This window comes from Triticum urartu, unplaced genomic scaffold (genome assembly GCF_003073215.2).
Source record: "Triticum urartu cultivar G1812 unplaced genomic scaffold, Tu2.1 TuUngrouped_contig_10434, whole genome shotgun sequence".
Classification (NCBI taxonomy): Eukaryota; Viridiplantae; Streptophyta; class Magnoliopsida; order Poales; family Poaceae; genus Triticum; species Triticum urartu.
The window spans coordinates 911-12,987 of NW_024111301.1; the positions used below are offsets into that span (position 1 = coordinate 911).

At 46.4% G+C, this 12,077-nt stretch overlaps 1 long non-coding RNA gene across 3 annotated transcripts; it reads right to left on the minus strand.

Annotated features, from left to right (window-relative positions):
• Nucleotides 1–3,634: 3,634 nt before the first annotated feature.
• LOC125526543 lies at nt 3,635–11,423 on the minus strand. 3 transcript variants are annotated; one of them, XR_007291759.1, is made up of 10 exons: nt 11,064–11,423; nt 10,731–10,986; nt 10,493–10,628; nt 9,543–9,598; nt 9,239–9,316; nt 8,460–8,518; nt 7,776–7,849; nt 7,117–7,232; nt 4,463–4,613; nt 3,635–4,031 (listed from the first exon to the last, which is right to left on the minus strand). It is a non-coding gene; the product is annotated as an uncharacterized LOC125526543 (long non-coding RNA). The 3 variants fall into 3 exon arrangements; XR_007291760.1 differs by having other exon boundaries at nt 10,731–10,989; XR_007291758.1 differs by lacking the exon at nt 11,064–11,423 and having other exon boundaries at nt 10,731–11,041.
• Nucleotides 11,424–12,077: the final 654 nt, after the last annotated feature.

Here is a 12,077-nt window from a genome sequence, read left to right on the forward strand (position 1 = left end):
CACAATGTACTTTGATGGCTCCAAAATTCTCACCAGATTAAGGGCTGGAGTGCTTCTCTCATCGCCAACCGGCGACAACATTCGGTACGTACTACAAATTATGTACACCGATTCTAACACATCCAAATACGAGGCTTTGCTGCATGGGCTTCGGATAGCAGTCTCAATGGGATTCCGGTGTCTTGAGGTCCGAGGAGATTCTAACCTAGCCATCTCCCAAGTTAATGGCGAATTCAACGCAAAGGATCTGAAGATGACAGCATACCGAAAATGTCGTCCTAACTATATCAGCCCATTTTGAGGGGTTAGAATTCCACCACATCCCAAGGGATAACAATCAAGCTGCAAACGTCCTTGCCAGAATGGGCGCTAAGCATGACCCAGTCCCTGAAAATACTTTCCTAGAACGGCTCTTTAAGCCATCCGTGGTCTGGCAAGAAGGGGATATGGATTCCAAATCAGAAGATTCCGGAAAGGTCACCTCTCCGGCCATTGAACAAGACAATAGGATAATTGGAGGCTCGGCTGTCGAGGAAACATCCTCGGCTCACGAGATCATGACAGTTATCGTGCCGTGGACCAAACCCCTCCTTGCATATCTACTCCACAAAGAGCTGCCCGAGGACCAAACTGAAGCACGATGGATCATCCGAAGATCCAAGGCTTATAAGGTCCATGAAGGCGAACTCTACAAAAAGAGCATCACAGGCGCATCCTCCAACAATGCATATCCGAGGAGGAAGGAAGACAACGCCTTGCTGAGATCCACTCCGGCATGGGCGGCCATCACGCCACAGCTTGGGCCTTGGTAAGCAAGGCCTTTCGAGCCGAGTTTTATTGGCCAACGGCCAAAGAAGATGCGAAAACACTAGTCCAACAATGTATTGGATGTCAGGTTTTCGCTAACCAAAGTCACATGCCCCCCATAGCTCTTCGGACTATTCCGATCGCTTGGCCTTTTGTGGTCTGGGGGCTTGACATGGTCGGACCACTTCGAGGAGGATCTAAGAAAAAGAAGTATCTACTCATCATGGTAGATAAATTCACAAAGTGGATCGGGGCAAAACCAGTGACCTCGGCCAAAGTGGGGCCGGTGATCGATTTCATCTCCGGAGTAGTTCACCATTATGGTGTCTCCCACAGTATAATAACGAACAATGGATCCAACTTCAAGGCCAAGGAAGTAAAGGCATGGTGTGCAAAAATGGGCATTAAGCTTGATTATGCCTCAGTCTATCATCCCCAATCTAACGTACAGGTCGAACGAGCAAATGGACTAATTCTAAGTGGCATCAAGCCACGGCTGGTTCGCTCCTTAAAGGAGGCGGACTGTCAATAGGTAGAGGAACTTGATTCCATACTGTGGGGTTTGTGCACCACGCCCAATCGATCCACGGGCTACACACCATTCTTTATGGTCTATGGAGCCAAGGCTGTCCTCCCATGCGATCTCATTCATGATGCACCTCGAGTACGCATGTATGAAGAACGGGAGGCCGAGCTTGACAGATAGGACGTCTTGGACGCCCTTGAAGAGGAGCGTGATGTAACTTGGGCACTATCAAAGCAGGGAGGTCCGGGCAAAGACATTTAATGTAGGAGACCTGGTTTTGCGGCACTATCCAGAGAAGCAGAAGCATAAACTGCCAGTCAAATGGGAAGGACCGTTTATAATCGAACAGGTACTCACCGAAGGTGCCTATTTTGAATATTTATGAAACTATTCCACAAATATATTCTCATCACTCCCGTCCTACTAACACTCACCAGATCATGATTGCCTTAAGCTTATGACCCCGTAGGTTCGGTAACTCATAGACATGAGCGAAACCATTCGTTCAATGACCGACAGCGGAACTGTGGATGTCCATATCGATCCCTGTGAGCACACGAATGATATTCGAGTGAACCTATGGTTATCAAGTGATGTTCCTTTTGCTTTGCGATACTTCACAAAACCCGGGATGCACCAATATCCTCCTGAGTCATCACATGCTCACTATACCGTTATCCTCATTACCGGTTTTGTTCTTCTTTCTCGTTGTCATGTTCCGGCATCCCCATGACGAAGTCACCTGTGTCTGGCCAGACGATGATGGATGCCGTCACACCGAGAGGGCCCTAAGAATATCTCTCCATCATCAGAGGAGCAAATCCCACTATCGAGCTATCTAGTCCCTTGTCAAACTTTCGGATGGGAGGGGGGGGGGCAGGGTGGGGGCAGAAGCCGTTGGTGGCGGCGGCAGCTGGGGGAGACGAGACGGATTCTGGGTTTTCTGGGGGAGAGCATATGGGGAGATTTTTTTCGTGGGACATGCCACAGAGGCCCAATCGCGCAGGTCACGCTTTTCCCCCGTCTCCCAATCGCTTCGCTTGAACGATTTTTTCGAACACAGTACAGACGCAAGCGCTCATACACACGCGCATACACCCACCCCTATGAACGCACACACGCACACCCTACCCCTATCAGCACCTTCGAGAGACTGAGCCAGCATATCATCTTGAGATTTACGAAGTCACCGTAGGCGCCTCGTCGTCGACAGGAACGTCCCCTCCCACTGAAAGCGCATCGCCGGAAATCCTGAAATAAATCCAGGAATAATGCGAGCACCAGGACTTGAACCCTGGTGGGCTGGGGATACCACTGTCCCTCTAACCATCCAACCACAGGTTGGTTCGCAAGTGATTTTATTTTTGTATTATAGCGTTGCGGACGTGGACACTGAGGGAGTCCTGGATTAAGGGGTCCTCGGGCATCCGGCCCATATGACGTGGGCCGGACTGATGAGCTATGAAGATACAAGACCGAAGACTCTCTCCCGTGTCTGGATAGGACTCTCCTTTGTGTGGATGGAAGCTTGGCGTTCGGATATGAAGATTCATTTCTCTATAACCGACTTTGTATAACCCTAGCCCCCTTCGGTGTCTATATAAACCGGAGGGTTTAGTCCGTAAAGGCAATCATAATCATACATGCTAGAATTTTAGGGTTTTAGCCATTACGATCTCATGATAGATCAACTCTTGTAATACTCATATTCATCAAGATCAATCAAGCAGGACGTACGGTATTATCTCTAGAGAGGACCCGAACCTGGGTAAACATCGTGTCCCCCATCTCCTGTTACCATCGACCTTAGACGCACAGTTCGGGACCCCCTACCCGAGATCCGCCGGTTTTGACACCGACAGACACCGCGAGAGATCGTCCCTTCCGCGTACGTTAATGTGTTTGACTAGATCGAGATCTGGCGCGAGGATGCCGGTCCGAACGTTTTTGTCAAGCAGGTAATGATAAATCAATAGTAATCCGGGTTTAGCATGTGCATTCATACAGGATAACAATACATTGAAGAAGAAACATTTAATTGTGATAGAAGCGACACATAATGGTGCTCAATATCGGCATGAGACTATAAGACTGAATACTATAATTGTGAGACATAATGGTGCTCAATATCGGCATGAGACTATAAGACTGAATACTATAATTGTGAGGGAAACTTAGCATTATGATAGAAGCGACACATAATGGTGCTCAATATCGTTGCCGAGTCCTACCGTTTGTGTTGTATACTATAATTGTGAGGGAAACTTAGCATGTTTAGTAATTAATATGTCTATGACAGTAGAAGTATTTAGTCTGTTCAAAAACAAAATGACAACGTTCAACACCAAGGAGTAATATCATACGATGACAAAATCCAATCAGGTTACAAAGTTCAGTACTAAAAGCAGGGGCATAATATAGCTTAAGTAACTATAATGGTAGTGAGATCAATATTGAGAAAGCTACCCAATTAGCAAACCAAATGCCAACACAAAATGCTTTAAGTACGTTATTTTTAGACAAAGCAATCAAGGTTAAAGAGCGCATCCAGCAGTTTTGATGCTACATAATTTTCAGAGCAAGGCATTCCTACAAAAGGCGAATGGTCAAACAGAAGACCATTGAAACATCTTGGTAGATAGTTGGGTAGTCATTAGCGTCGAAGCAAGTGGTTGACTGATCATCATTGGCGAATCACCTGTGTAAGAAAGGCATCATTGATCATCGATGACCACACACGAAAATGTTGTTTGACAACCTTAATGGACCATGAGGTTCTTAAGTAAATCTCAAACCAAATGTGTAACATTGCCATATAAAACTATGAGATACTTATATCTGATTTACGACAGAAAAGGGAGAAAAGTATCAACAGATGATTTTGTAATAGAAAAGAAAATGAAAAAAAGAGAACTGATTTTGAACCTGCCAGCCCAATAACTTTGTTGTCCAACATTTTAAAATCCCCTAGCTATGTAGAATGAAGCATAATCCACACTTCACTCTGCATATTTTGCGAATCAGGGATTGTAGATGCTTAAGGAGATGCTACGTTAGGAATTAGCAAAATAACATATGCTACATCCAGATTCTTTAGGGAGGGAGAGAGGGATGGAGAGAGAGATGGACCTGGAGGTTTAGCAGGCGGGCAGGAGGACCTGGTGAGCTCGACGCTGCCCCGCTGCTCTCATGTCGAGCTCGCAGCCGCGTCCGCATCAACCCGACCACCGACACCTTTGCATCACAAATAGCTAATCGCCTAATGTTGTTGTACTCCTACCTGTGAATCACCATAAAATTTATTAACATAGTCACAGAAGCATCACTGCAAGATACCACTAAGATCAAAGTAGCACATTACCAGCATCCCCAAACAACAGAACCCAACACTGTCACTCATATCTATAGGCCAGCAATCAAAATGCAGTAGATCCCAGACACTTCCCATCCACATGCTGTAACCTCTCTAGCACACCGAGGTTCAGTTAACACAGAAGCACTAACAGAGCAGATGTAAACCCAAGCGGCGGACTCACGTTGCGCTGGTGGTGTTGTAGAGGCGAATGGAGTCGTCCTCGGTGACGAGGAGATCCACCGATTCGCCACGACAGATTAGCGTGGGCAGTAGGAACAAACATGAGGGTGGGGGGGGGGGGGGGGGGGGGAGAGGGGGCACACGGATACGTTCCCCAACATTTTCACCTCGAGATTAGACCATCAGAATATGGTTGTGGTGATGCCGTCCATAGATCCGCCCGCCCGCCCGTCGTCCAGAAGGTAGCAACAAAACAAAATAACCCCAAACGCTTACTTAGCAAGGAAACAAGTTGCAAAACTAACAAAGCACACATCCTTCAAAGTTCACCTACATTTAGTCTGGTGCATGATCCAAAAAATGCAATGGTGAGAGACAGAATTGGGGAAAGCTTCAGAACAAACTAAAGAAAACAAAAGGAAATGTCCGCTCAATGGCTCGGATTAACCCAGCAACTTAATCACAGCAGTCGAAAAATTGTTTATGGATACAGACAGCAACATGGGACATACTACCTCGGTCACTCTTTACGTGAACAATCGAGCATTATCTCCAAAAAAACTCTCAAAAAAATCATGTAGCATTACTATTTGTAGCATGTAAGAACAAATAGCTGCAACTGGTAACTTGCGGAAAAATAGGAGTAATAGTATCACAACGAATTAAAACAAGCCACTCAATAACTTGCTGGGAGCGAGTCAAAGTGCAACTTACTCTTAACCAGATTAAATCAAGGACCAACAACAAACAATAAAAGATCAAGAACAACTTATATGCAATAAAGGTATGAGAGAGAAGAAATCTGTACACAAGACGGCTATAAACACTGGAGCACAAATAAGCAACACCTTTAAATACAAATAAAAAGAGTTCATGGTTCATTGTATGGTGGGCTCAGATTCACCTTTCCTCGATCATATAACCTACCCCCATCATCTCTTATCACCAGATCAATCTTTTTATACATTGGAGCTGCCCTGGTTATCACTCAACAAGAATGACCATCCAAGGACAGAACAATAAGTATCACATGATCAAAAAGGATTCTAGAGACAAGAGGGAGGATCCAACTTGATACCACAGGTGCCTCGATTGCTGAAAGGCACACTTATTTCAGTCACGGTTAATCATCATCGCCCTAGAAAGAATGGCCTCCCTCGCCTCATCGACGCACGGACCAACCAGGGGCCACCACGCACAGGGGTAAAAGGTGAAAAAACGAAAATGCCCTCGGCAGGGCACGATAATTATCGGCGGTGGCACGAGATATTTGACCGCTGGAGGGCGCCGACTGGCCGCACAGACCACGCTCCCAGGCACAGCCGCTGACAGGCGCGACCCACCCCATGAAGGGGCCCACAAGCCAGCGAGAACCGGTCAAAATCGCGGAGTAAGCAGGATCGCGGGGGGACGGTAACTATTCATTGCTACAGGAGCGCGGCTTCGATCCGCCGGCCAAGCCCTTCCACGCGCTCGATCCAACGGCCGGAAACGCATCAAGCAGTTCGATTGGACAGCCGAGAGTCGCTAAACTCTGAGAGAGCTCGGGGGCTGCCTCAGTTCTTATTTCTGGATGTGTTCTTAAATTCCTGCAAACCAAAGGGGCACTAAATACAAATACAGAACGGCAACAACATAGCACACTGTGCTTGAGAACTGCATTTGAATGGGCTCAGATTCGCCTTTGCTCGATCATGACCCTTCCCCTAGTGTCTCCATCGCCAGACCAATCTGTTCTCGCAAGGGTGAAACTGCCCTGGTTATCACTCATCAGAAATGACCATCCAAGGACAGAGCCACTAAAATAAGCACATGATCAAAACGGCTCAAAGAAACGAGGGGGGATCCAACTTAATACCCACAAGCGCCTCGGTTGCTCGACAGCATGCTTATATCAGCCATAACCGATCATCATAGTCCTGCGCCAACTAAGTGTCTCTTTTTGATCCAGCGGGCAAGATCCAACGGCCCAAAACGCATCCGAAATCAAATCCAGGAGCATAGCTATAGGACCAGAGCATCCACATGTAAACCAGAGCATCACAGGGAGCTCCTATGTTAGCAAGTAAACATGAACAGCAGCCTCCAAACCCTAGAATAGCATGGATCCACAACTACAGAACTCAGGTAGGAACTGATGCATGAGTAGGGCATGGAGCATCAACCAGACGAGCACCACATCAACATAGCCACGGCCATGCCCCATACAGTAGCCAAAGCAGAGGAGCAGGAGGAAGATGGAGCTCACCAAGGGAGGTTGTAGCCAAGGCAGTACTCAGTGGGCGCCGGGGTTGCGCCTGAACGCCGTACAACCGGCGCGGAACCGCTTCCTAAACCGCACATCCACGCCCCCGCTGATATTTCCTGATCAACAAAATAAATACTTTGGAAGTTAATGCAGTTAGGAAAATCAGCATGTAAAATAAACAGATTTTGCCTGCATACTAAAATGGCTTTAGTCCACCTAATATATGTGTGTGTGCATGAATCAGAAACTTGAATCAATCAAACTAAATCTATTAGCAAACATTCTTTAGTCCACCTAATAAATGACCCTAAAGAAGCTGCATTTTGTCTAATAGCGAAGGAAATGTAAAACCAAATGGCTTTTTTTTGCATCTTTTCCATCTTCTATTTCAACAAAATTCTTGAGTATCAAGGCAGAAAAGTTGAAAAAAATCCAGAGAGAGAGAGAGAGAAGATGGACAGACGGCGAGTTATCAGCACATGAACGGAGGCAAATCAGCAACACTATGCTGCCCAACACCAAACCGAGTGCACGTGTTATCTTTGCCAACCACCATGGAGGAGGAGGGGAGGCCGTTAGGGAGGAAGAGGAGGAGGCCGAGGCAAACTCGTGCCAGTCGGTGGCAGCCGAATTGGGCCGGCAGATCAGAGGCGACTCACCTCAGGTCATCTCCTCTTCCCAGAGGTGCATGAAAGTAATGACGACGGTCCACCGCTTGGCACATTTGCTTTTGCTGTTGAGAACATGAGAATAACTTTTCAAACTAAAATAAGGAAAAAATGGTTGTTTAAGTAAATTTACCATCTACTTACTAATAGAGTGCAGCAGCATTCAGTTAATGAGACTATCAGAAGAACTTCTTTTCATACTGAAGTAAGGAAAACCAAGCGACAACAAATATTCATATCTCACTGATTATGCTATCTAGCATATATTCACCTAAACCATAAGATATGATTGGAACCACAAAGCTCTAAACCAAATGGCAACAATAGAATCGAACTCGGCTCTATTAGTATATAAAAATTGTAGAGGACTGCGGAAGAATTTGAATGTACATGTAAGCTTATCGAAAAAACAACATAGCTCCAGAATTGTACATACATGCTTAACTAATACCACACATGAAAATGCATCCTTGAATGCCTCTTCTGATCACTACTATCCAACATATATTCAGCTAAACTATAAGATATGACTGAAATGCAAAGCTCTAAACCAAATGACAACAATAGAATCAAACTCCACTGTATTAGCATCTAAAAATTAAGAGAACCGCGGAAGAATTTGAATGCACGTGGAAGCTTACAGAAAAAACAACATAGCTCTGGAAATGTACATACATGCTTAACTGACACCACAGGAGAAAATGCATCGTTGAATGCTGCTTCTGATCCTTACTCTGAAAATTGTTTACAACAGAGAACTAATTACTTTCATTACTGATCAGTACCAAACCAAAAGCAAATGGATCATAAAACATATTAAGCACTTTATTGATCAGTACCAAACCAAAAGCAAATGAAAACAAAATGATTAGTTGGTTTTTAGATGCCTTATATCAGTACCAAACCACCGGCTTCGGCAAGGGATGAGCATCATGATGGTAACAAAATTAGAATATTATTCATCCTTATCAGCCTTGCCCACTTCATTAAGACTATCCATCAACTTATATTCAGTAAGAGAAACGTCAAGAAATATTATTGTGCTTTCCACAAGATATATTTTAGTGGTAGCTTATAAAATGAAATGAAGTCAAGGAAGATTCAAAATTCACTGCAGTAGCTTGAAGCAAAGCGGACATCTTAATTTCTTGCGTTCTTCACAGCCAAACAAAAACAAATAAAGGAAACTAAAAGGTTCAGAGAGACATGCAAAACAAAGACTGTAATAGCAGAAGAACCCAGACTGAAGTATTGTAGCACGTAATCATTTTATAGGAAACAATAGAGCTTGGTAACCAAACCACCATCATAAATTGTTTACGTGAATAAAGGGCATAAGTTTTATCTAAACATATCAAGCAAAAAAGATTAGTTATTTTGTAGGAGCAACCACCAGTGGAACGATTCATAGAGAAGGAAGACTAATAACAGAAGCTAGGAAAAAAAGGGTATACCTGAGCATAACTGGATATGTGCCAATCGCGATTCTTCGCAGTGCAACTCATCAAGCTTCTCACAACTAAAAAAACTACCTGCACAGGTGGACAGAAACAGAAACCACACTAAAAATCAGTCAAAGCAAGGCATTCTAGAGCACTATGCAGTCAGCTCATATGCATCAGCTAAATAGCTTACCAACACATGAAATCTACACAATATATCATGCATTCTTCACTTTACACATTCCGCATTTCAAATGGGTAAACTATAGAGTACTCGCTACTATGCAAAGGGCCAAGGGACATAGAGTGTTCTAACCAGCTGATTTCTTTGTTCGGAATGCCCTTCTTCTTTGAGTTCCTCATAGGATGCATCTGATCAGTCCATTGGGAATGAACACAAACATTATAAGGAAAACTGCTGAGAAAAGCGGTCCTCGCCGAAGTATAAAAGATAAACTGAACACTAATGAATTGTACTTTATATTTGACACCCAGACACATTTTGTTATAAATCATGTTTAAGACTGGTTGCAATCACACAAACCACCTCTCACATGCAAAGGCTGGATGAGTGACAAAACGATCTCAATTCAATATTGTAATCGCGCTATTCCATCTCTGTGTCCGGCACTCCTCCTGTCAAGTCCGGAGGAACGACAACGGCGACATGGACAGCTCGGCCACCTCGTCGTCTCTGCGGCCAGCGCTCATCCTCCTGCCTGAGGACGAGGAGGGAGGCGCGCAGAGGAGGGAGCAGCGACGCAGAGCATACCATAGATAATGTCGTGTATACTATGAACATTAGCACTTTCTAAACAATGTCGCTGCTAAGCATCATGAGCAAAGAAGAATTATGAAAATCAAACATCAACAACGTGCGCATCCACCAAATCCTCCTTCATCGAATCTTGGTGTAATCAAAGTGACTAAAACTACTCCGACAGTAAACCATTTACTCTTTGTAGAGAAGAATTATGAAAATAAAACACCAACAAGTGCACCCGTTCTTCTTGTCAGTTCCATGAACCACACCCGCCCTAACGCTAAAGCGGGCGCTTAAGCGCCTAAAGCGGGCAAATATCTAAGGCGCTGCAAGGGCGCCTTCTCGCTTAAGCAAATCCTAAAGTTGCAGCCTACATGAAACAATGGTGGCAAAACACTCCAAACTGAACAAGCATTGTAGGTTTTTCTTCAGGATTTCCTTATTAGTAACTGTACAACCAAGTAGCAGAAGTGAAGAGAAGGAGCAATTAAGGGACAACTCACAGCAGAATCGAATCGTGTGATGTGCTCTCGTCCATCCTATCCTCTACAGCAGCAGTAGGAGTACATCAATTGCTCTACTCCAAATCGAATTGAAGCACATCAGGAGCTGCAGGCTCGTACCCGCTCCTCTCCTCTGCTGCTACAAAAACAGAGAGATATTAGAAAGAGATAGAGAGGAAGAGGAGGAGGAGGAGGAGGAGGAGGAGGAGGAGGAAGGAGGGGCAGGGGATGAACTGACCAGAGGCGGAGAGGAGGCGCAGCCCCATGGCCGCCGGTGTCGGGCCAGGAGGGGATGAACTCTCCTCTTCTGCTGCTTATCCTGGGACATGAGGATGAAGGAGATGCGGCCCTTGATGAGCAGCTCATGGTGTCGGGGTCCCGGCGCGAGCGAGGAGGTGGAAGTTGCTGCAGCCATGGCGGATCTGGCCGCCACCATGATCATCCCCTCACCCAACTCGTCCATGGTGTTGGTGTTTCCCCACTCAACTCGTCCTCTGCTGCTACAAAAGAAGAGATTAGAGAAAGGAAGAGAGAGATGAGGAGGAGGAAGGAGGGGAGGGGATGAAATCACCGGACATAGCCGCCGATGTTGGAGCCAACACCCGAAACCCTAACCACGGGGCAGGGTCGCGGGTGAGCGGTGGTGGCCGTGAGCGGCGAATCCGGCAGGAAGAGAGGACGCAGCGGAGCGAGGCGAGCTCGGCGCTGTGTTGCGCGGTGGCGGAGACGCCGGGGCTCGCCGGAATTAGGCGGCGTACGTGAAGCAGACGCGCGAGAGAGAGGGAGGGCTGGAGGGGGCTCTGTTGCGACTGATCTGGCCACCGCTGGAGCAATGGATGGATGTCGACTACGTGGTTCGAGGCGATGGGTGGCGGCGGCGGCGATGTGGGTGGGAGAAGAGGAGGCGCGTGGGAGGGAAGGGGAATGAGAGAGAGGGAGAGGAGGAGCTGGGAAGCGCTGGAGGAGGCGGTGGCTAGGGTTCAACACAGGAGCGGCTGCCCTTTATAAACCTGTACATGAAATGACGAAAATGTCCTCGGTGGGGCATAGGAATTACGCTCGGTGGCACGCGCGAGCGGAAACTATTCATTACTACAGGAGCGCGGCTTCGATCCGACGGCCAAGCCCTTCCACACCCTCGATCCAACGGCCGGAAACGCATCAAGCAAATCGATCGGACGGCCAGATGTCGCTAAGCTCTGTGAGAGCTCGGGGGCTCCCTCTATGTATGTTTCTGGATTACCATGGTATCGGTCGCTTGTGTGAAAACCCTCCGTCCTCCGCCCATTCCATTCCCCCCTCCTCCCCAACGGCCAAAAAAGAAAAGAAAATTCACTGTAGGTACTTAAACTTATGCTCGGTGGTCACTTTAGTCCCCGTAGTTTAAAATACCCGAAATACCATCCCTAAATTTGTCCTAGGGGTTCACATACGGTCCATTCTATTGGTTGGTCTATGTATTCGCTGATTTGGCAGCGGTCAACTCGTGCCACGTGGGCGCTGACTGCCACTTATCTCCAGCTGCTTGAATACGCAGGAAAGCAGGGGTTCTTTTGCAAATTACTCACAAAAAACAGTTGCCCCC